Source organism: Protopterus annectens, chromosome 15.part0 (assembly GCF_019279795.1).
Source record: "Protopterus annectens isolate FY-2018-M chromosome 15.part0, PAN1.0, whole genome shotgun sequence".
Classification (NCBI taxonomy): domain Eukaryota; kingdom Metazoa; phylum Chordata; order Ceratodontiformes; family Protopteridae; genus Protopterus; species Protopterus annectens.
The window spans coordinates 149096640-149121066 of record NC_056749.1 but is presented as its reverse complement, the minus strand read 5'-3'; positions in this window follow the sequence as shown (position 1 = coordinate 149121066).

Genomic DNA, 24427 nt, shown 5'->3' with positions numbered 1-24427 from the left:
CTGTTTTGGGCTGAACTTCTAGAAGAGAAGTATGTTCCAAACAATAGGGGACCCAGCACTGACTCCTGTGGAACCCCATGGGTGACAGGTCTGCTGGTTGGGGTAAAGTCCCCAGCTTTGACTGAGCATGATCGATCAGTGACCCAGTTAGCAACCCAACTGAAGACATAAGGGTTGATATTCATCTAGGAGAGTTTATAAATGATGCCCGAATGTGGGATTGTTTCGAAGGCCTTAGCTAAGTGAAGGTAGGCTGTGTGCACATATTTGCCTTCGTCTATAGCTCTGATGAATTTTTGAAGAAGTTCACCAGGTTTAACAGGCATGACCTGCCTTTGACAAAACCAAACTGTGTCGGATCTAGGGTTTGGAGATCATCTATATCCTTATTTATAAGGTCCATTATGATTTGTTCCATGGCCTTACAGATAAGGCTTGTTAAACTTATGGGTCTGTAGTTCCCAGTGCCTGTTGCTGTGTCCCCTTTATGAAGGGAGATGATGGTTGCTGTTTGCCATTCAGGAGACAAAACCAGTATTTAGGTTATGGCTGAAGAGAGTACCTATTTTAGACCATTTAAAATACAACCTGTGATGCCGTCTGGTCCCATAGAAGCTATGTATTTTGCCTTGGAGAGAGCATTAAAGACTTGTTCTTTGGAGATGCAAGGTGGGGGAGATGTAGTGGGAAGGCTTTCCAGGAATATTTGGAGAAGACAGGGGGAAGAACTTTTTGCCAAACCTGTCAGCTAATAGGTTAGCTATTTTGACAGGATCCATGTGTGATACCATCCACAGCTAGCTCAACACACATCTGGCTTCTACCTTTTAGGTTACAGATATAGCTGAAGAATACCTTACGGTTATCATTGACTATGGTTGCTAATCTTTTTTCAAATTTGCCCTTAGAGGATTTTACAAGTTGTCTTATTTGTTTGTTCAAGCAGAGGAGGGTGTCCTTCCAGTGCTGGGATCTGTCTGTTTTTATTCTTAGATAACAACTTCTTCCTTTTGTTGTATAACTTATTAATGTTAGATGTCCACCAGCTACAATACACCTGAATAACTGTGTGTACAGGGTGTTTGTGTGTACCTTAGTACAGTTGCCAATGCTGTTTGTGGGAACAGGAGCTTGGAAATTATTTATGCCATCCCTTACAAAGGTATGTCTAGCTTTGGTGAACTTTTTTAGCCTAATTTCACCTACAAGGGGTTCAAGTGTTATAACTACTTTAAATGCGATATGATTTAACCAGTGAGAGTCTTATGCTTATGGTGGTGCAACAGTCACCCATGTCGGTGAGGACCGGGTTGAGAATACTATTTGTGTTGACAAAGTCCAGGAAGGATTAGGGTTGGGAGTGTGGCCTAATGGTTAAGGTGTTTGCCTTACAAACACAAGGTGCAGGGTTTGAGTCTCACAAGGGATAATTGGCTAGGCTTAAAATGGCTTGCAAGGGCAGTTATCCTAGTACTAACCTATGAACCTATAAGTTTTGCATGAGCATATTGGTACTCGTATAATAGTTAATAGATAAATAGTTAAAATCACCCATGCCTAGAGAGTTTGGTTGTAATTTAATTGACTGAAGTAGGTCCAAATAAAGAGCATGGGTATCTTGGTTCATTGAAGAGGGGCGTATAGCTAATGATGACTTCAATTGGGGGGGTCTTTACCCATAATTAGTTGAACTTGAAGTAACTCCATGGAGTTTTCCTGTTTAACCACTCTAGAGGTGCAGTTATCTTTGATGAAGATAGATATTCCTCCTCATTTGGCTCTCACATGTTCATTTTGTGGTCCGAAAGTGTGGAAGGCATTGTAGCCTTGCAAGGCCGTGAGACTCTCTGTGGCCCTAAACCAAGTTTCTGTGACTGCACAGATGTCAACATCCTCCATGGAGAGAAGTGCTTCGAGAAAATGCAGCTTCTGATGTAAACTCCTAGTGTTTAGCAGCATAATCTTTAATTTATTTGTGAGTGATATTTTCACAATGGAATTTTGTTCTTCAGACATTGTCTAAAAAAGGCACTATGGGGGAGGCAAGTACCTTAGCCAGTAACCAAAGGCCTAGAAGTGGCAGATGAAGACCATCTCTGGCAAAGCAGGGTTTTATATATCTATCAACCATGTCATCCCAGGCTGAAAGGAACTGGATCCCCTTAGAATGACAGCAGAAACCAAGTCAATTGTTGAAGTTAATCATTTATTGTTTGTATTGTGGTATCATCCTAGGTGAATGTAGAATGGACATACTTGCCACACATATTCATAGAGCTTAGTCATGACTCTCATGATATAGACATGAGGTATGTCTTAAGTCATTTACACCAAGATGAACGATGACAGAGTCATAAAGGTACTTGTTGTTGAGAGACTTCAGTGCATGTGTGATCTGAACAAACCTGGCACTCGATAAATAGATGATATGCTGGAGGGACAGATCTATCTCCCAGTGACTGTTGCATCTTTGGAACAGGCTACCAGTTCATGTGAAACAGAGCACTTCTATGACAGTGTTCAAGAGGAACCTGGATGAGTAGATGGGGCACCATAAATTCTTACCTGGGATACAGCCCACAACCCTCCTGGACATGGGCAGTCATCACTAAATGCAATCATGGGCAATGACTAGCACTTCTATGGTATTACATTATGATGAAATGGCTAGGCTTAAAATGACCTCTATGGGTCAACAGCCTAGTAATATCTTATGATCCTATGACAGTAAACTTCTCCTTGTCCAGCTTGGTGAGTGGAACATCTGTGTGTCTCACAATGGAGTCAACTATGACTAAAATTTGGACGGACGTGGTTTGCTTTAGGGGCTTATTTGGTGAGACACCAGTGCTTGGGTCTTTATGTGTATTGAATGCAGTAGGTGCTGTATTTAGATATAGCATGTTTGTGCTTAGAAGGTCTCTGGTTTTTAGGCAGGTTTCTGGTGAGTACCTTTATGTATGTTTTATGGGTGGAGTGCATGGTTTGCTTAGGAGGTGTAGTATGCGAGCCGACAATCTGTTCAATGTTACTGTTCTGTGCATGAGAGAGCAAGGATTCCAGATTCTTAGTGTAGATGCACCTCTCACAAATTGTACTTGAGTGATTTAGGATTACAAGGTTGTCACTGTACATGAGGCAGTTGCTACACTGCCTCAGGATACTCATGTTTTCAGGCTGGTAGGAGAAATGGAGGGAAAAAAAACATCTATACTGCTAAGTTAAATCCTGCTTTCACAGTGTAATGAATGGGTGTAGTATAACTGGGTGCTCTAAATGGGGTGCCCTATAAAGGGTCTATACTAGCAGGAGTTCTCTAAATTATATGAGACTAATGTAGATTTGGTGTTTCTTTGGGACTGCTCTCTAAGCAGCTAAGCACAATTTAGGGACTTCTTGGCTGGATCATGGGCAGCTACTAAGAGAAATTTATCTATTGATGTTTTTGCATGTATAACCACCAATAGTTACCCCACTGTGCTGTAGTGAGTGGTGGTGCAAGGAGATGTGCTGCACATAACAGATGAATACAGCAGACCAGTGGCTGGTCACTTAACTCAAATCCATGCAAATGTGAAGCTTATGTAGCAACAGTCAGCAAACTAAATTAAAGAATTTAATCACTAAAAAAGCTCATACCTGAGCCCTGTGCCAGCAACCTTCCATCCAATGCATCCTAACTGCACACTGTGCTCTTTTGCTACAAGGGTGAAGGGGGCCCTCTCCAAAAAAAGATAGCCTGGTTTAATGCTCAATTTAATAAACAGAGCCAGATTCAGCAGGTCTGAATCTAATCTACCCTACAGCAGACAAAAAGTAAAACACATCAGCAAGAATAGTTTTAAAAAATCAGCAGTCTAGCAAAAATACAGCTTAAAAGTACAAAATACAGTATAAAATTATATTATTATATTACATAAAAGTATAGTTAGCAGAATGCAATAGATTCCTTGGATTGCACAGATGAAATCAGCAGAGTTGGTCGCCTAACTCTGTGGATCTGTGCTAAAACAGTGGGCAAACTGAATTAAACAATTTAATCAATAAAAAGATCAAAACTGAGCCTTCTGCCAGCAACCTTCAATCAGATGAGTCCCAACTTCACCTTCCTGCCACAAGGGTGCAGGGGCACCCTTTCCAACAAAAGATAGTCTGGTTTAGTGCTCAATAAATAAATAGCTAAATAAATTTAACAAACAAAACCAGATTCAGCAGGTCGGAATCTAGTCTATGCTACAGCACAAACAGGTACAACAAATCAGCAAGGACAGTTTTAAAAATCAGTAATATAGCAAAATTACAGTATAAAATTGTACTCACGGTTAGCAGAATGCAATGGATTCCTTGGATTGCACAGATGAACACAGCAGAGCAGTGGCTGTAATTATATTATTGGGGCTAAGAACATTTTGCAGGAGCCATACTATACTCTGACATGTTCAAACATACAAAGGTGCTGTTTACAAAGCTAGTATAATTTTTGAGAAAATCATTGATATATATTTTTAAATGAAGTAAAAATAAATTGCCTTTCATCTACAATGATACAGATGAGTAGAAAGGAGTGTCTTGTGCCAACATAGCCTCATATCTCTTGTCTAGAAAGTCATCACTCCTAAGTGAATAGTTATCAAGGAAAAATGCACAATTATAGATTACCTTAAAAATGATTCACACTAATACATTTAAAAACAGTGTTTTCCATGAAGATGATAGTAGTTAGTATTAGCAATAAAAAGCTGCAATCTTCCTATTGGCAGAATAGCACATGAGAAAACATGTCAAGAAACCATTGCATTTGTATGTATCACATGATGGCAGTTTTGATAGTTGTTTTTCAGCTGTATTATTTCAAATCGTATTCAGTGAAAATGTATTATTTTTTATCTCACCTAATTTTAAAGATATTCTCAAAAACACATCCAAGACTTTGTTCATAGGTGCATACTAGGCTAATGGCCCTGGACCCTTTACAAACCTAGCCCAGAGATGTGCCCTGGCATAGTGCCACCCGACCTTAGTTCCCAGTGCCTCTATCAAGTAGAGCCACTTGAGTGATCCCCAGGGTGAATTTTTTATTTCCCATCCACTCTAAGATTTCTCTTGAAGAGAGCCAGTGAAGTTCAAGGTATTAACAAATTGTTTACATTTGCTGTATGACCTGGCTATTTTTTTTAATTAAAAAGTTAAGACTCTCATTTTTTTTGGTCTAAAGACCAAACTCAAACAGAATAAACCAATTTTTAAAACAGTATCCAGCCAGCTTTATGCATCCTTTTTTGTGTATTTTCTGAACACCAGCAGGTTATATTATTTAGACAGCAACTCTTTCAAGTTTAAACTTTCAAGTGCATTATAAGAACCAAGCATCACATATCAGTAACAGAATTTCTGGCAACTGCTAAACAGACGTATTATTTCAGTAACCCATGTGCATCCTAGCCAATATACATAATGGCCACATGAGATCTCTTTCTCTTTCCAACTATAGACAGCTCCACATGTACATCCTAGTCTTAATACTTAGTGGAGAAGTTCCATTTATATCTATCTCCTTGTATAGGCTGTTTTAAATTCCATATCAGAAGAGTATTTTCTTGCCTCATCTCTCCTCTTCAGGGACCCGTTTCTGTTTTTTAGCAAATAGAAAGAGCGGAAATTTTAAGATTGTTATTCAATTGCTTCTTTCATATAAATTAAAATATGGCAAGATACGATTGCATCAAATTTGATGTCAACACTACTCAGAATCAGCCAGCTGATCTTAAAAACAAATATCTGTGCGTTGTGACCTTTGCAGTCTACATTTCCAATGAAATAAGGAAATGTGTTTAAAAATACACAGCACTCGATCTTTCATTAAGCCAGATGCATATTCATATTCTCCTTAAGACAGGCTAATACTACATATAGCCTCTTCAGAGAAATTCTGCATGGATTCTTTGATATCCATGTAAATAGTGCAGATGTTGAGACTTCTTATATATCATGCTGCACTATCATGCATATATGTGATATACAATAAGTGAAAGTAATCAGTTGTGCTTGGTATTAGAATATTTATTGAATTGTTACTAAGATCAAAATGTATTGTTTTACTTTGATCTCTCACACTATCTAATCATTCAACTTGTACAACTTCTGACTGATTCATATCAATACTTTGCCATGAACTTTTTGGTTTATTGGATTTAGTGATATATTTGTTATGCACAGTTTCTTTCAGCTGCTCTGCTATAATTACTGGTACCTTCTGTCATACTTTTCTTCATCTATTAAACTATGTGAGCTTATGCTTCTGATAATTTACTAGCTTCAAAATAATTTCAATAATTTGTAAAAACATGCCTTACTGTTAGTGCTATAATCACCTGCAGCTTTTGCATTTTATTAATAAATTGCTGGAGCAGGACATCGTATTTAAGGTCTAGGTGGAACTTCTCTCTCCAGAATTCATTTAATTTTGTATGTTGTAGCCAAGAGACTTTTCATTAAAATACATGCTCATTTGACATTATTGTCAGAACTGTATTGCCTGCAACATTTAGAACAATATTTAATTGTAATTAAATAATAACTAACTTTGAGGCTGAATGGGTAATTTAAGTACAATGCAACTTACAGTCATCTATGGTTAACGTCTATGTTAAAACTAAATTGAAATGATTTAACTAACTATTCATATGTATAAAAATTTGTAACAAAATGTACCCTTCACCCATGCATGGAATGCTTTTTCCATAAATAAATTAAAGTCTTTCTGAAGACACAAAATCCTTAGTATGCATTTAAGTTTAAGTCGTAGAACAACAAATTAGTCAGAACATAATCTTATTTCATAACTTAATGAGTATTTTGTATTTTGTAAGACATGTAGCATGTAAAGTGAATAAAGCAGAAATAAAGTATTTATCAGAACTAGAGATACAAAAAAGTAACATACCACTGTGTCAACATGAACGTGAAGTGACAGTAACTAGAACTGTGGCCATTTGTTCAGTGTGTATATTGGAGAATATTATGGAAAAATGTAAGCACTATACTGCAAATAATAAAGCCATTTGCAAATACTAATGATACAGAGCTTGAATCTTTGTAAGTGCTTTTAGGGCACTGTATAAAAATATCCATCATGTTTATTGTCACCCTACCCCCATTATTGCAAGGTTTGCTCTTTAGCCTAGGGGAGTAGCCCCACACCCTCACTTACACATTCATGCACACACACACACACACACACACACACACACACACACACACACACACACACACACACACATATACAAACACAGACATGCACGTATATGTACAGCCCTCCACCTGAATGCACACAAGGACACATTCACCCATACAAATACAAACACACATGCATGACCTATTACCTAACTACCCCCCAAATGTGACCACCCAGGCAGACACTGAAACACACACACACACACACACACACACACACACAAACACACACACACACACACACACAAGCACATGCATCTGAGGCCACACATTGCTCTGCATGCAGCCACACATGCTGCCTCACAAATTCCCCCACACTTACCTCTAACATGAACTGATCTATTGAAATCAAGGAGTGAATGCTAGCTTTTAGGTAGCCATGGTAACTTACACAGCAGGGTGAGTTGCTCAGGTGCATAAATGTCTTGCCGCAAGCATTTTCTGGGAAGAGACTACATGGATATTATCCTAGAATACTCTACCAGAATGCTTCTTTTGCATTTGCAGCTGGCCACAGAGACAACCCTCCATGGTTATATAGCAGTTCATAGTACAGCACTGTGGTAAAGCTGTCTCTTAATCTGAAATGGTTATGTGACAGGTAAAATGGGTTTTCCCATTAGGATAAACTTTCTGAATTCTTCCCATTTTATGCTCTTTCAAATAAAAAAAAATATTGCATCTTTATATGTATACTCCAGACTAGCTAAGAAAGCTAAATATTATAAGAACTTGAATGGAACAAGACACTGAGATGTGTGCATACAGCATGATACTAAATGGAAAGAGATGGCCATTGATTATTCACTGTTAGTTCCTAAGGCAATAAAGAAAGTTGCCAGAGGGAAAGAATCATTTCAAAATATTCAGACAAGAATGAAAAAGATATTCCATATTTGCCAACATTATACTAACCTGGATGTAGAAATACTGGACACCGCAGTTGCATTTTCAAGCATGATAGTGCAACAAAATAAGTTGAACAAAAGAAATTACAATAATTTTTAGTGAACTTGCATTATAAATTGATTGCAAATTTTAAGACCTTATATGTGTAATTTAAAATTTGTAAAAGGTGTCAAAACATGAATGTACATTACCATGTAAAGAAAACAGTTGTGGTTTTAGATACTTGATTTCCATTTTGACCTTGGTATAGTAAGGTAATAACTGTTGTTTTCAACTTAAGCAAGACAAGTTGGGACAACTCAAGTGAAGATAACAAGTGAGTTTTGTTAATGCTAGATTTTATTTTTCATGATTGCATTTTCACGGTTTATTTGTACATTGACAGCTGTTTTTTTTTTGTACAGTTGAGATTTATTATTGTCTTGAGAAGGATATATTGTAAAATGTGCTAGCGTGACATGTCTAGAACATGTAGAGAAATATATTAATGGAATTTTTCGCTGTACAAAATTAACAAAGGCTAAGATTTTGTGTTTTGGATTTCAAGCTAAGTTAAGGAAAGACATTGTTTCCTAGTTCCGGACATCATTTGACTTAAATTTGTATAACAGCATGGCAATGTTGTTTGGGCATGTGACCAAACTGTGATGATGTTTGTTTTACTAGGCAACTGTATTAATTTTGTGTGGAGTGGTGCTTCACAAAAAGTATACTTTGCTGAGAAACGTATTACAGTTTTGACCATTGATTGTTGCTCTCCTGATTATAGGTAAGGGACAGGTCAGTATGAGGCTGAACGTTCTCCTTACTAGTGGTAGCTTGCTATTTTCCATGAGCTTGTATTGAGTTAATACCATAATGTTACTGATGCTAGGAATTTTGAAAATGTAGGACTTATTTGATTTTTAAATGATAAACTTGGGTCTGTTTGCCAAGATATTTATATTTAAATGCTCTTTATTCTACATTTTTACTCTTCATATTAAAATGTTTGAGTGGCTGAGATAGATGTTCCCAATTTTTTATGTCTTCTAAAGATTGTGTTCTTTATTATGGGGTAAAAAAAAAGTTAGGCGATGCAAGACCGTGAAGAAGTAAGGGTAGATTTTACTAGAAGTCTTTGTTTATGACTTGATGGTCCAGACTGGAGGACTGTCTTTTATATAAAAAAAGTGTTGCTGTTGTCAGTATTCTAGAACTGTTACTGACGAAGAAGTATAAAGCTAAGAACGTAGACCTGAGGAATGCCACTCATTAGATATGGGACTTGAAATGTATACTTCATGGTGTCTTTGGCTGGGATTCAAAGGTATGATTCACAAAAGCACAAACTGCCCTGCACAGGTAGGGAAATTCGTGACTTCATAATTTATAATGCTTCATAAATATGTTCAAACTGCAAGTGACTGAATTATATTAAAGTAAAATTAGAATAACTAAGAAATATTTAATGACAGAACAGTTAAAACAACCACTCAGCTAATCATTCTACATCTTGTGCTATTAAATAATGCTGGTACCTACCAGACAGCATATACCATCAGTAATCAAAAGATTACTTAATCTTCTTCAGTCACAAAGAAAAAATACGCTTCAGCTAAACCTACCCAAAAATATATAAACATACTGAAACCTGCAGACTTAATTAAAATTTAATTAATCACCATTGACAGGAGGATTTCACCTTCCCACAGGCCCTTAAATTACTTTAAAATCTATAAAAATATAACATTAAATGAATTTTGTCTAGAATAATGTACAGGAATGAATGTATTTGGATTCATATCCCTGAAGATGATTCTCTGGCATTAACTTAAAAATGATTTTTTTAAATATTGTGCATATAATACCAGATATTCTAATGGGGCAATAAAACCAGGGTCATTAGGATTACCTTCGTGAATAATAGGAATATCTATTCCAAATGTTAGAGATAAACTCACTCTACAGAATGTTTTGAGACAGTGTGAATGAATTATGAATAAGACTGACAGAAAATGTCATAACAAATATTTTCTGCTTTATGCACAAGTCATTATACATTGAGAGGGGAGTATGTCAAATTAATAAAGTTAGTTTCATCAAAGGAAAAAGTATGTATGTAAAAATAAACCTATTGAATTTCAAGATTCTTTAATGTCTTTGAATGTAATTTCAAGATTCTTTAATGTCTTTGTATGTAAATTTCATTTTTACTATAAATTGTTTGCAACATCTGTAACTGTAGCTTTTCTCCTCAGGTCTCCACTGAAGAAGGGGCACAAGCCCAGCTGGACCCACCTGGTTAAGAAATGTCAATCAATAAATAAATAAATTAATAAAATTAATTCAAAGGCAGGCTAGAAAACAGAACTGGGTAAGTAGCATATCTCCTAATTAATGAAAATCACAAAGATAAGGAATGCTTTTCCTAATTATAACAGAGTTATTGTAAAATCAGAAATCTCATTACAAATCAATATGTCCTTGATTGGTTTGCAGCCTTTTTGCCTTATGCAGCATATGAATATCTCACTCTAGTCATACCTCCAGACTCCAGCAAATTATAACAAAATCAGTTTAATCATAACTGACATGAAAACTACACTTCAAACCATACAAGAACATTTTATTACTAGGAGTCTTCAGTATGAAGCTCCGAAACATCAACGCAGAATACAAGTCTACCTCACAAACTAAGGGATAATTCAACTACTTAAAAAACCTACAAGGACCAGCATTTGTCATAATTCAAAACCTGCTTTAGAAGACAGAAATCATGCTCAGTCGAATTTGATATCTTTCTACATAAAATGAAAAGCAGATCCAAAGTGCATCCATTGTCCTTTTTTTCATTTGCTGGTTATTTATTCTCTGAAAGAAACTTACATAACCATTCCCCCAGTGGTTCACTGCATAATGGTGAAATTTAAGCATAAGTCTCGGATTATCTTCTTGTTATGTACAGCTGTCACTGTATTATATGACACCCTGGGCAATGCACCTATATGGCACCCCTATGCTTGAGAAGCCAGAAAAAAAAATCTTCAAAAACAACATGACGTTCGGCATAATACCTTAAAAGCTGGTGCAACATTTAGAGAAGTAATCAGACAGCTGTGGAAGATCGATTAAGCAGATGCAATTACAAGTATAGCTTCTTACATGTTTTACCAGTATGGCCTAACCGCACTTATTTTTTCTAAACTAACTTGGGCCTTTACTAAAGTGCTGATCATGCATCCTAACTGCTTGCACAAGGGGCAGTTTGGCCTCCCACCCTTGCCATGGCTCTAGCTAAAATTCTTGAATGCTGTATACTCTTTTAGTTGATGTCCTACCTTGATGTCTGCAAAATATTAAGCAACACTTCACATGACTTTTATCTTGGTCATAGGATATTATTGGTTTTACTAGACTTGTTTGAGATCATGATTACCAACTAAACTCTGGAAAGGCTGAAGCCTTCATTTTCTTCAACTTGTCAACCAATTGCCTGTCATGAAGAATGTGGCCCCTCTGCATAGCTGTATGACTGTTTTGGTAATTGCCTTAGTAGTTGTACACAAATGGTTAAATGCAAAGAAGCTATATCAGACTCTCAACCCATCAACACTGGGATGTGTGGAGAAATCTGTGCTCGTCCTATCTGAAATAAATATGACTCTCCATAGGGAGTACTAGAGATTAGTGCAGAGTGAAGATAACTTTTCCTAACTCAAGGATATAGCACATCGAGTTAAACATAGTCTCAGTGAGTCTCAAACTGGAAGGTAGAATCGAGTCTTAACCTATATGCTATGAGAACAAATGCATGCTTTTCTTACCTAGTGTCAGTGATCCTTGCAAATTCACAAAAATTATAATCCATACTAAGAACAACAGTCACCTTAATACGTTCGGTAATACCACTTCATAGGTATTACTGTTGACTGTGTCTCATATTCATTCAACACATTTACCCAAGGCAATACCTTCTGTAACCAGTTTTTAATAACTCAACACTTTCAATCTTATATTGTCTGTGTTAGTCAGTCACAGCACACTAACAACTGCATTAGAAATGTTGCCTTTCATCTCTTTACATTATCCTACTCTAGATTCTCCTGGTACAAATTATACTGTGGCTCTGCTCGACAGTGGCACAGGAAAATAATTTTCTTGGGTGGCAAAAGCCAGGGTACCTTTTTGGCTGGGCTTGTATAGGCCCTAGGGCTGATAGCCTAGTACCTACCTATGAACCAATATATAGACTTTCATTGCCACCTCTCCTTACTCTCAGAATGGCTGACTATATCCTTCATAAGTCAAACAAATGTCCCAACGTAATTCCTTTACTAACATAGTACACAGCCTCCTCAGCCTATAATCAGAAACTTGACATTTGGAACAGGCTTTAAAAATAGAAATGTCACTGCAAAGGTAATATCTTTTCCAGTGGCTTGTCTAAACAGTCCAATAAACAGCTAGCATTCTTCGATTCCTAAACTCTCAATTAAAATGCAAAAAAAATAAATAAATACTCTATCAGTATTTCAGTATAAGTGAGACAATACTTGTACAGTGTTGTACACTGTAGCTTAGTCCTACTCATCCCAACTTCAGTTTGCAATTCTCATCTGGTGTCACATCAATGGAACTTATAAACTAGGTCCTTCACTTGATGTCACCATGACTCACAGTATGCCCATTAATATCATGTTTCACTTTTTTTCCTTCAAAAGTTTGTCTTCTATTATATAAATTGCTCAACACACATATATCTCATAATAAATAAAGTTTTCCATAGTTTAATCATTCTCTTTTCAATTCTTTAACCCTCAAGAACATAATATATTTAATCTGTGTATGGCTGTTTCACTGCATTAGTGTAGCTGCTACAGACATTGTGCATTCTAAATCATACCTTGACAGTGCAAACACAATATTGGTTGGAGATCTCTTCCCTAATCTGACTGGAATGCATCCTTTAAGTTTATCAGTTTATCAGGAACACTAAACATTTTGATCTCACTAAATTCCAACTAGAGCTACAGTCATGTAATTGGTCTATTCTTAAATACCTCCCCCTCAATGAGGCAGTAACAACCTTTAACTCCACTTTTACAAACATACTTAATTCCCATGCCCCGATACGTTCAACAAAAATCAAAAACCAGATAGCTCCATGGCTAACAAAAGACTCAAAATCCAAAATTAAACTTAGAAACAAAGCCTGGGACAAATGTCGTGCTTCCAAAGCTCCCCTAGACCGGATTTACTTCCAACAACTTAGAAATGAGACAAAAAATCCATTTCACTTGACAAAAAGAACTATTACTATCAACTGCAAGATAAACACCAACACAATCCCCAAAAGTTTTGGGCGGGTATTAACAACCTCCTCCATCCAGGAAAGACCACCACTCCAACTCCAGCTGGCCTAAATGATAAAAGCCCTGAAGAAGTGGCCAATACCTTTAACTCTTTCTTTATCAATGTTATCAAATCCTTAGCTTGCCAACAACCTCCCACCAATCCCCCTACTATAAGTTCGACCCTGAAGTCTGAGCCCTCCTTCCACCTACAACCTGTTTCCACTTCCTTTATTAGATCCCTACTGAAGCAACTAAAACCTACTACCATTGCTGCCGACCTTCTACCAGCTGAATATCTACAAAAAGCTGCAGAGGTCATAGCCTACCCCATCTCCATCCTAATTAACCGTACTATAACTGAATCTACTATCCCCTCAATTTGGAAAATCTCCCATGTTATCCCTCTCCACAAAGGAGGGGCATCCACTGATCTATCCAACTACAGGCCAATAGCCATATTGTCACCACTTGCTAAAATCATGGAAAAATGTATACACAAACAACTTGTACACTACCTAACCCAGAGCAATCTTCTAACTACCTCACAACATGGTTTCAGGCCCAAACACAGCACTACCACTGCCCTCCTCTCATTCACCGACACTATAAACCATAATAAGAACAACAAAAATATGTCATCTGCTCCCTTTCTGGACCTATCAAAGGCCTTTGATATGGTCAACCATCAACTACTTCACAACACTCTAAAAACTTTCTATCTAGATAACAAAACACTCAACTGGTTTCATGCCTATCTCTCCAATAGGAAACAAGCTGTACTCTGGCAAAACAAGCTCTCGCCCCTCTTACCTAATTCCATAGGGGTCCTCCAAGGCTCCATACTGGGACCTCTACTCTTTTCTATTTTCATTAACGACCTCCACAAAGTCATCCCCGAGACCTCTTGCATTCAATATGCAGACGACTCAACACTAATCAACTCAGACAAGTCACCAGCTAAACTACTATCCAAAGCCCAAGACTGTCTGACTGCAGTTGAAGACTGGTTGTTAGGTCGCCATCTGATCCTTAACCCTAAAAAAAACAAACTATTACTCTTCCATCCTACCCATAAACCTTCCCCTATACTCTTTTCTGTCCAATCCAAAAATGGGACTACTATATCCCCTGACTCAAATTCCAAGTTACTAGGTGTTACCATAGACAACAAACTCAGATTTGACCTTCACATCAACCAAAATATTAAAACAGTTAATAAGAAATTGGGGTCCCTATATAAAATACGATCCTTTCTAACTCCCAAGGTGAGAGAGGCCACAGCCCGGTCTCATCTCCTCTCCTCCCTCTTATATGCCTCGCCCATACTCACTAACCTTTACAAATCAGACCTAAACAAACTCTCATGTTGCTATAATCATATTGCTAGATTTGCTACTGGCATGCCTTACAAAACCCATCACTGTATCAACCTGCATAACCTTGGCTGGATTGAACTACCAAACCTACTCCAGCAGACCCAACTAATAGTAGCTTTTAAAATTCTCACTCAACCTGACACCATTCCTGCGCTGTGTAATTTAATCACCCCATACTTAAATCTAAATAGTCTGCGCTCAGCAAATAGGCTACTTGCTCAAAAGGTCAAATCCTGTAACTTTGGAGGTGACTCGCTGTTTGCAAATTCCATTGGTAAAATATGGAACTCCCTTCCTCCTCAACTCACCAATGTCACTTCTCTATGCAAATTCAAGAAAAGTCTATCCCTTCATTTTAAAAACCAATGGCTCTGTCAATGTTCTAAACCAGACTAAACCCATCACTTTCCTCAACCTCTACTTCTCTATAGGAATATCTCAAGGCTCTTTCTCTGTATCAAGCATTAATCTGATGTTTTTTTTCCTTCTAAATGTTAATTGTATACAATCATATGCTTTTCTGTTACCTCATGTATTAATTGTCAAAAGAAGTATTATGTACTCTGTTTAATATGAATGTAAATTACTGTCAATGAGGAGTTCTTCTCCCCGGGCCTCCGCTGAAAATGGACATGTATCCAGACGGAATATCCCGGTCAACAAATGTAAAATAAAATAAATAAATAATAAATAAAATTGTACTGTATGCTGATTGCACTCACTAACAACATGCTCATAGAGAAGCTACCCTGTTTAACTTACAGTAGCTCTCTATCTCTCTGTCTGTCTATCTATCCCTCTGTTGTCATTTGTGCATACTGTTATTGTAGCTGTGCTCCTGTGTATCACAATTTCTTATTTTTGCTTCTTTTATTTTGCAATATGCTTCTAATGTAAATTATAAAACTGAAATTTAAACTGCTGTACCAATAGGTATTATATTTCTTCTGAGTTCAAGTCTGTAAATATATTTCAAATATATAGTTATATGAGTGTGTGTGTGTATGTGTGTGTGTATATAGAGTCTTCACTGTGTAATACCTTAAACCTTCTGTAGCCGAGGCCTATGGATGCATGTAAATGACTAATTAAGGACATAAAAGTGTTTCAGCTACATGGCTTCTGAATGCCCATGACTATTTACTTTTTAACTACTTTATTGGGATAAACTAATAACTTTTACAAACTTAGAAAAAAAGAAAAAATGGAGGATACAAATCACGCCAGCCAAAGGATTGAAGAAATATTTTTTACTTATGCTTAGTTAGCACTTTCATGCAAATCATTACTTGCACTTCCTCCGACAAAGCAAGAATAAAATACATTACAATTTATATTTCCAAATGCTAAAGCCAAGCCCAAAATCAATTAGATAATTAACTTGTACTTAGATAAACCAGCCATTTACCAACAGTACTTAACTAATTAAAGCTGCACACATACATAAAAAGAATACATTCACTTAACCAACTACCTAACATTTACTTTAAAATGTACACCAAAGATTCTTTACATATATTTTTATATATCTTAAAAACTACAAAACTTTGCATTTTTGTATATATATGTATACATAATTATACAGGCACCCGAGGTGAGCCCGCCGCCCGTGGGCGGGGTCGGGCCGCACTGAGGGCAGTCCGCCCAGTCGGCAGTCCCGGAGCGTGGTCGCCTCCCACACCCCGGCACGGCGAGGGCTGATGCCGGGCTGTAACACTCTCCGGGAGGGGAGCCACTCTCCAGCTGCTTCGGCCCGACCCGGGACGATCCCCACCCCGGGACATTCAGACCAATAAAGCCAAACCCCACTTGTAGGCATACATGTTTTGGTCATTTTTAGTGACCTCATCAGAACACCATAAGTAGATTCTTTGACTGTACATTAGAAACACAGACCTTAAAATCAAGCCTGATGTCCATAAACATTAAGATTCCTGCAAAATATCCCAAAGATAGATAGATAGATAGATAGATAGATAGATAGATAGATAGATAGATAGATAGATAGATATAGCTGTATATATTTATAAGGGTCCACTACATATGACCAAAAGTTCATCTGACCGAAGCCCATTTGACTGAGACCAAATGACCAAAACTTTATTTGACCGAAAACCCATATGACCGAAAACTCATTTGACCGAAAAACAGCACTGGCAGGTATATGCCCTGTTCCCCACTGTAGTGCAACCCTGGAGTTAGAATATATTGCTAGAGGGGTGTGGAGGGGGTGCAGTTTCACTAAACAATATTAAATCAAACCACAAAATATCTGATCAAACGAGGTTGGGGGGCTTTGCCCCCCCACCCCCCCAACAATATATTCTAACTCCAGGGCCGCACTACAGTGGGGAACAGGGCATATAACTGCCAGTTCTGTTTTTTGGTCGAATGAGTTTTCAGTCATATGGGTTTTCGGTCAAATGAACTTTCGGTCATTTGGTCTCAGTCAAATTGGCTTCGGTCATATGGTCTCAGTCAAATGGGCTTCGGTCATATGAACTTTCGGTCATATGTAGTGAACCCATTTATAAGTGTATATATGTGTGTGTGTGTGTGTGTGTGTGTGTGTGTGTGTGTGTGTGTGTGTGTGTGTGTATATATATATATATATATATATATATATATATATATATACACAATCACACACACACACATACATACACGCAATATATTCCCAACTATATATATATATATCTGTGTAAGTGTGTGTGTGTGTATATATCTTTATATATGTATACACACACACACACGCACACACTCACACACACACACACACACTCACACACACACACACATAGAGATAGATAGCCTTGTGTGTGTGTGTAATAGATAGATAATAGATACTGACAGAACCACAAGGCCAATTTGCTCCTGGACAAAAGAGCTAAATCTCTGTGAATAAATACAAATTATTTTACTCTTGGTCTTTCTGTTGCTATCCTGTGAATGTTTTTTTTTTTTTTATAATTTTTGTTATAAGTTTGTTTCTACATTCAGTAGAATGTTTTGGTCTACAGATATAGATCTATCTATCTATCTATCTATCTATCTATCTATCTATCTATCTATCTATCTATCTATCTACCTATAATTCTTCTGAGAGAATTTCTTCCAAGGCGTTCTCTGAAACTATGCCCTGCAAATGCAAACACACATAAGTAAGTTTATATCTTTTTGTGGCATAATGGGATTTGTTATCAACATACCCAGTTTATTCAGATAGCAGACAACTTATGGAACTTCTTCAGTATATGGTTATAAGGTAATAATGCTTCTAAAAACTAATGTCAAATAAGACTAGCAAATGTGTTTTCATAATCTAGGTATTAAACCTAGCTGGTTTCATATCATGCATTAATTAATAAAATTAAAATAATAACTTCTTACTGTCTCCTCCCTGTTTAGTATTAAAGAGTAACAGTAACCTTTGTAGATCATTTTTGGTAACAGTAACTTTAACTGTTTTGGTTTTGTTCTTATAAATATATCGAATCATAAATAAATAACATAAATGGGTAATAAACTGTGAACATACAGTAAAGATACAAGTCAAAACAAGGGAATATTATTATTGTTTACTTCTATGCAAATAATGGTTGAGTGTGATTATCAAACTATTACTACATGTGTCACAAAGTAAATAATTTATAGAAGTACACATTTTTTTATGAAATATGAAAATCTAACCCTTATATTTATGGCTTATTTCTGTATTTGACATATTTAACATTCTTTACTTGACTCAGAAATATTTTATTTTGGCTGAAAACTGGAAACTACATTTATACTACTAGGACTGTTCTGGGAATTGGCAAAATAGATTTACATATTGCTGCAAGGACTGTTTATATTAAGTTTTAGACTGAATGCTATGTATGTCATATAAATAATGCAGCAGGATTCTGCCTGGTTAATACGTTTTTTTATAAGTCTTAGGTGTCACTGAATTAAACTTCAGTGGTGATTTCTTTATGACAATAACTGAGATATTACTTTCTTTTTTTGTAATGTAATAAAAGCAAATTTCTAAAGCTCCATGTAGGGCAGCCGGAAGTCTTTTGAAATTATCTAATTCTTGATGGAATATACCCTTCCATTCTTTTTAAACTTCCATTAGTAATGAGCATAGGTGAAAGAAGTATCTACATCTACCAGAGGATGAGCTGAAATTCTCCAAGTGAGAATTAGCAGAAGCATAAGACACCATGGAATTGTTATTCTAATTGCTGTTTTCCATTGGAAATCCATATCTGCGTAATATCTAAGTGGGTGTTGACAATGATTACTTTGTTGAAAATGTCCACCTTCATTCCGTTTGCATGGCCATGAATTTGATTTATATATGTCCTGGTGGGATGTTGCTCACCTACATAATTTGGTAGGGCCTTCTTGCTGAAAAAAAAAATTGCAGTTTAATTTTTGCTTTCACTGTGTGTTTTGGCTACTACTTTTCAACATTTTGCTTCCCTGGCAACTTGAAGTTCAAAGTTCTGCAGCAGAAGAGGAAAACTGACTTTCATAAAATCTTATCATGAAGACGTATTTACAGATATACTGCAACATCTTTTCAAACAAGCAGTTGGTCTACAAGTGGAGTATTACTGAATATGAAAAATAATTTGATTTAATTTTATAACAGCAGAACCAAGACTGCTGTCATAAAATAAGACCACATGTATTTCTAGAATGTTAGACAACATAAAATATGACCATCTTCTTCTCAACCTTCATCCTTCCTACATTTCTACTACTACACAGGCTTTCCTTCACCATTGCAAGAGTACAGAAATCATTACAGCCTATACCTACAAATAGCAGGTAAGCACCCTAGTGAGCAATACTCAGATATACTGTTCATTTATTGGTCTTACTGACTGTCTTGCAAAAAAGACTTGAAAGATGTAATAGGTTCATAGGTTGGTACTAAGCTATCAGCCCTAGGGCCTACACAAGCCTATCCATAACAATTCCCTGGATATTTCTTCCCACAATATTTACTTCCCTGCACCCCTGTCTAGCAGGGTGACTGACGTGATCAGCGGGTTGAATTTCCTATCTCCCATCCAATCATCAAGGTTCCTTTTGAAGAGGGCCAAGGAGGTGCTCTGCTTGACATGTATGGGCAGTCTATTCCAGAGTATGGGGAGTCTCTGGGTCAGGAACCTATCCCTCCAGCATGTTTTGTTCATTTGCAATGGCATATATTAATGGTGTAGTTACCTTTCTCAACTTTTATCTTTAAAGAAAAGGTGTATTTCATTTATTTGGGTGTTTTTCTTCATAATCAGTGATTGCCAAGTATTTTCAAACATACCTAGCAAAATCAAAGTTCAGCCTAAAAACTGGAGTTAAAATGCTCAAGTCTCTAGACGTAGTGCTAAATATCTATTAGAAAAGAAGCAAATTTCTCTATCAAAGTATTTAGGAAATAGGTAATGTCAAATACTGCGAGACAGATATATGTTGGCTTATGAAGGTGCCACACTTCTCTGGATCTGAAAAACTCAAATATATCAGGAATCATTAACATACTCCACTATATAACCAGCATTTTAATAATAAAATGGTCCATTTAATACCACTTTCTGCCTGCATTCATTTTGTTAACTTACTGGTTCATTTACCTTGAGACAATTTTTGATATTAAGACTTCAGAAGCAATAAATGAAAAAATGCCATGTTGTCTGATTAAAGCATCTTCCGCTATCACCTGCCAAATAAAGGTCTGAGAAGAACATGCTGCACTGACTAAACTGATGCCACTGCTTGTCTGATGAGAAGCGGTGCGTCTCTTACAAATAAGGCACAGCCTTAATAGGTCTGCATGCTGACACCATTTTAAAATGCTACATTGCACTGTACCTTAACAGAAGGCCACTTAGTTAATGGCTAGCATAGCAGTTTGTTTGTTCTACTTCAAATTGTTAAGAAGCATTATATAAATATAGTATAGTGTGAAAGTCTGCATTAAATTAAAATCGTTATTTAGAACTAAAGCCACCATTCTTGTTTCTGCAGCAGATGGGTTGTTAATGGCTTTCACCAGAACTTCATGAAACCATTTCTGTTTTATGGGTCTATATTACTTTATTGAACATTCATTCCCATGAACACCTATTCATCAATCCCTTTACATCAAACATCCATTCAAAATCAGCAAATGTTTTTTTTTATAGAGAAGGGAATTACTTGTCCTCCATGGCAATTGTCACACACACCGCATTATTTCTAACCCACCAAGGTGGGGGACTACTATCCCCACATCCCCCCTATGTGGGGAGCTGTACAACCCACACACCCCTACTTCTATATACCAACTCCAAGGTCACACTACACTGGGGAAAAGGTCAATTTCTAATGATGGCCAACAAACTTCCTTAGAGTAAAAAAAAAACATTCACTGAATTTAACATGTGTTGAATGGATGTTCAGCGTAAAGGGGTAGATGAATAGGTATTCATGGGAATGAGTGTTCGATGAAGTAATATAGATCCGTGTTTTATAAACTGCGACAATGGCACCGAAGTGAAGTAAGAGGCAAATAGTGACAAAAGTCAACTGCTGTCATTTAATGTTTATAAAAATAATAAAGATTGTCTTCATCAGTAATTATGTTAAGTTGTTTCACTAACACCGTAGGCACTTTGTCCTGTGTAGAAACTTTATCTCCAGTCTCTAAAAATATTAATCTTCAGCACATCAAGTATGAAGGCAATGTCACCCTAGAGCAAGCATGTGATGTATTTGTGCTGTGACATCACAGCAGGGAATAAAATATAAAATTACTATAGGGAATTAAACAGGCTCTGGTCAAGGGTGTACTGGGCTTATATGGATGTCTGACAGAGTCATTAAAAGCACCATGGTATGATATTACCATTTGACCAGTCTAATAAAATTATATTCATTCTCAGTAGCTTACTTCTGATTAAAGGCATTGGTTTTCACAAACCTGTACTGTGGTCTAGACATTAAAAAAGTGTACGAATGGGTGATAATTACAGAAGAAATATCCTTTGATGTATAGCCAACATGCTTTTTTTCTTTCTTGAAAAAAAGGAACATGGGCAACAAAGTGTCCTTTTCTTATCTAAAAGATGCATGATAGAGGATTACATGACATGATGGAAGAAGTTAATGGTTTATTAAGAGACCAGTTAAGAGACTCCCAAAATGTATTTTGTGCAACAGTATGATCAGTTTTTTTTCTTTGGCAAAGGGAAGTTTAATTCCGCTTGGCAGACAGTGAAGCCTAAGATGATAATATCTGTATAACAATATTGCTTTGTATATTTGCAATAGTAGAAAAAGATAAAGTGATAACATGTAAATAAGAAGTTTAACTAACATGTTAGTAAACAAACATCTAGCCATTATTAAGAAATATGAAAGGTAAATGACATCTAATGAATTAATGTTTTATTCACTTAGTAAAAAACAAAGTGATAAGAAACATATAATGTCTTAAAATGACGTTAGACATGGAAGAGTCTTTACTGTCATATATTTTCTTTAGAACTGAGTATGCATTCAGAACAGAAAAGAGGAATGTTAACATTTATTTGTGGATGATGATTTCAGGCAGAAGTAAGTTACAGTTTGAGAATCATTAATTAGATATTGATACTTGATTCACAGAAGAAAGCGGAGTGTATAATCTCTACAGCTCTGCTCTAAAGGGACCGTCATGGAACAGTTGAGTCTCAAATAATCAGGATTCAATGTTTGTATAAAAGAAAATTGCTTAACTCATAAATAATGGCACAAATTTTATTTTAACTTATTACAGAAAGCTGATTGAACAATATTTTTTGCCTCCTGCCCTCTGAAATATGAGGTATTATTCAGACTTAATTGTCTGAGTACACTGCATGTTAGGTCTTATTAACTTGTAGAAAAGGAGATTGTAAGAAAAAAATATTTTCCTTTTACTCTAAGACACCCATCCTCAAAGACAGTATAAAGTATGTTATGTGATGAAGGAGCATCTGACTCACTGAAACATGCCTACTGCAAGTGTTCACTTCAAGATGGATAATCGGTGAGAAGTTAAGACAACAATGTATTGTCCTTCTGCACTTTTAGTGTGCAAAGGTTTTGTCAGTGTGCTTGCCATGTGTTATAGTTATTTGTTCATAAAAGAAAACAACTATAAAATATTGAACTTGCAGAGTTGACTTTTCCTTTTGCTGTGAGCTGTCCAGCTGGCTTGCACCCCCACATAACACAGTTTTACTGTGTTTACAGGTAGGTAAATGGTGCTATTTCAGGATGCCGGTCTTTCAGAATGTTGATCATCTGGTGCATTCTGAACTGTCGACATTCTGAAGTAGACCCATATATATATATATATATATATATATATATATATATATATATATATATATATATATATACACACACACACACACATACACACAAAGGCTACCTATGTGGAATGTCTGGAATGTGGTATCCATTGTATAATATGAAAACAGTAGTAGAGACTAACAGAAAATAATAGACAGTATACTGGTAGAACCACAAGGCCAATTTGTTCCTATTTAAGGGACTCATACATTCATGGGTAAGTAAAAGGCTAGCTGCCCTTGTGGACCTTTTTCAGCCTTCCCCTTAATGAGAATCAAGCCCTGTACCTTCTGAATGTAAAGTAAACACCTTATCCATTATGCTAAGCTCCACTATCAGAAAGAGTGGCCATTACCAGAATGGGACTTGTGACACTTATTAAAAATCCATAGGGTTGTAGACTTTAAGGAAATCTTTTGGTCTGCCACTTTAGACATTATTGATTCATACACAGTAATTCCACAAAGTAAAGGTATAGAACTAGTAAGGAACTATTTAAACTTAGTCAGCTTTGAAAACATTGTGAAGCCAGAAGTCATTTATGAATTGTTAGATATCACACTTTCTTTAGATTCAATAACAAATTCTATGACTGGATTTCTGGTATGGCAAAGGTGGGGGCACTAGCCCCTACCTTCACCAACTTGGTCTTGAATGTTTGGGAGACAGAAGCCATTGACAATAGTACTAATTGAAATGTCATCACATTGTAGCTTAGATATGTTGTCAATCTGTTTCTTTCAATTGGCAACTATTTGCATTTTTCAGGACTTTGTTTTAATGAGATTATCAACTTCCTGAACATAACAGTTTCATTCAGCAGCGATCCCTGGAGTTGACATCTAGAATTTATAGAAATTTATATTTGCATGAAAAGAGCTGCCACCCCACGAATTTAAGAGAGAGCATTATTAAAAAAAATTCAAGCTATACTCTTCTTTGTCTGAAGATGAAATATTTTATTCTGTTCTGAAAACATAAAAAACAGATCTTTTAGATAGAGAATATGGTGTAAAATTGCTATATCACATGTTAATGAAGATATGTTAACTATATATAAGTCTATTTTATATACCCACACACACACACACACACACACACACACACACACACACACACACACACACACACACACACACACACACACACACACACACACGGACAGACTTAAAGACAAGAACTGCAGTATATTTTTGAACAGCTTTTGTCTGGAGTTTTCTC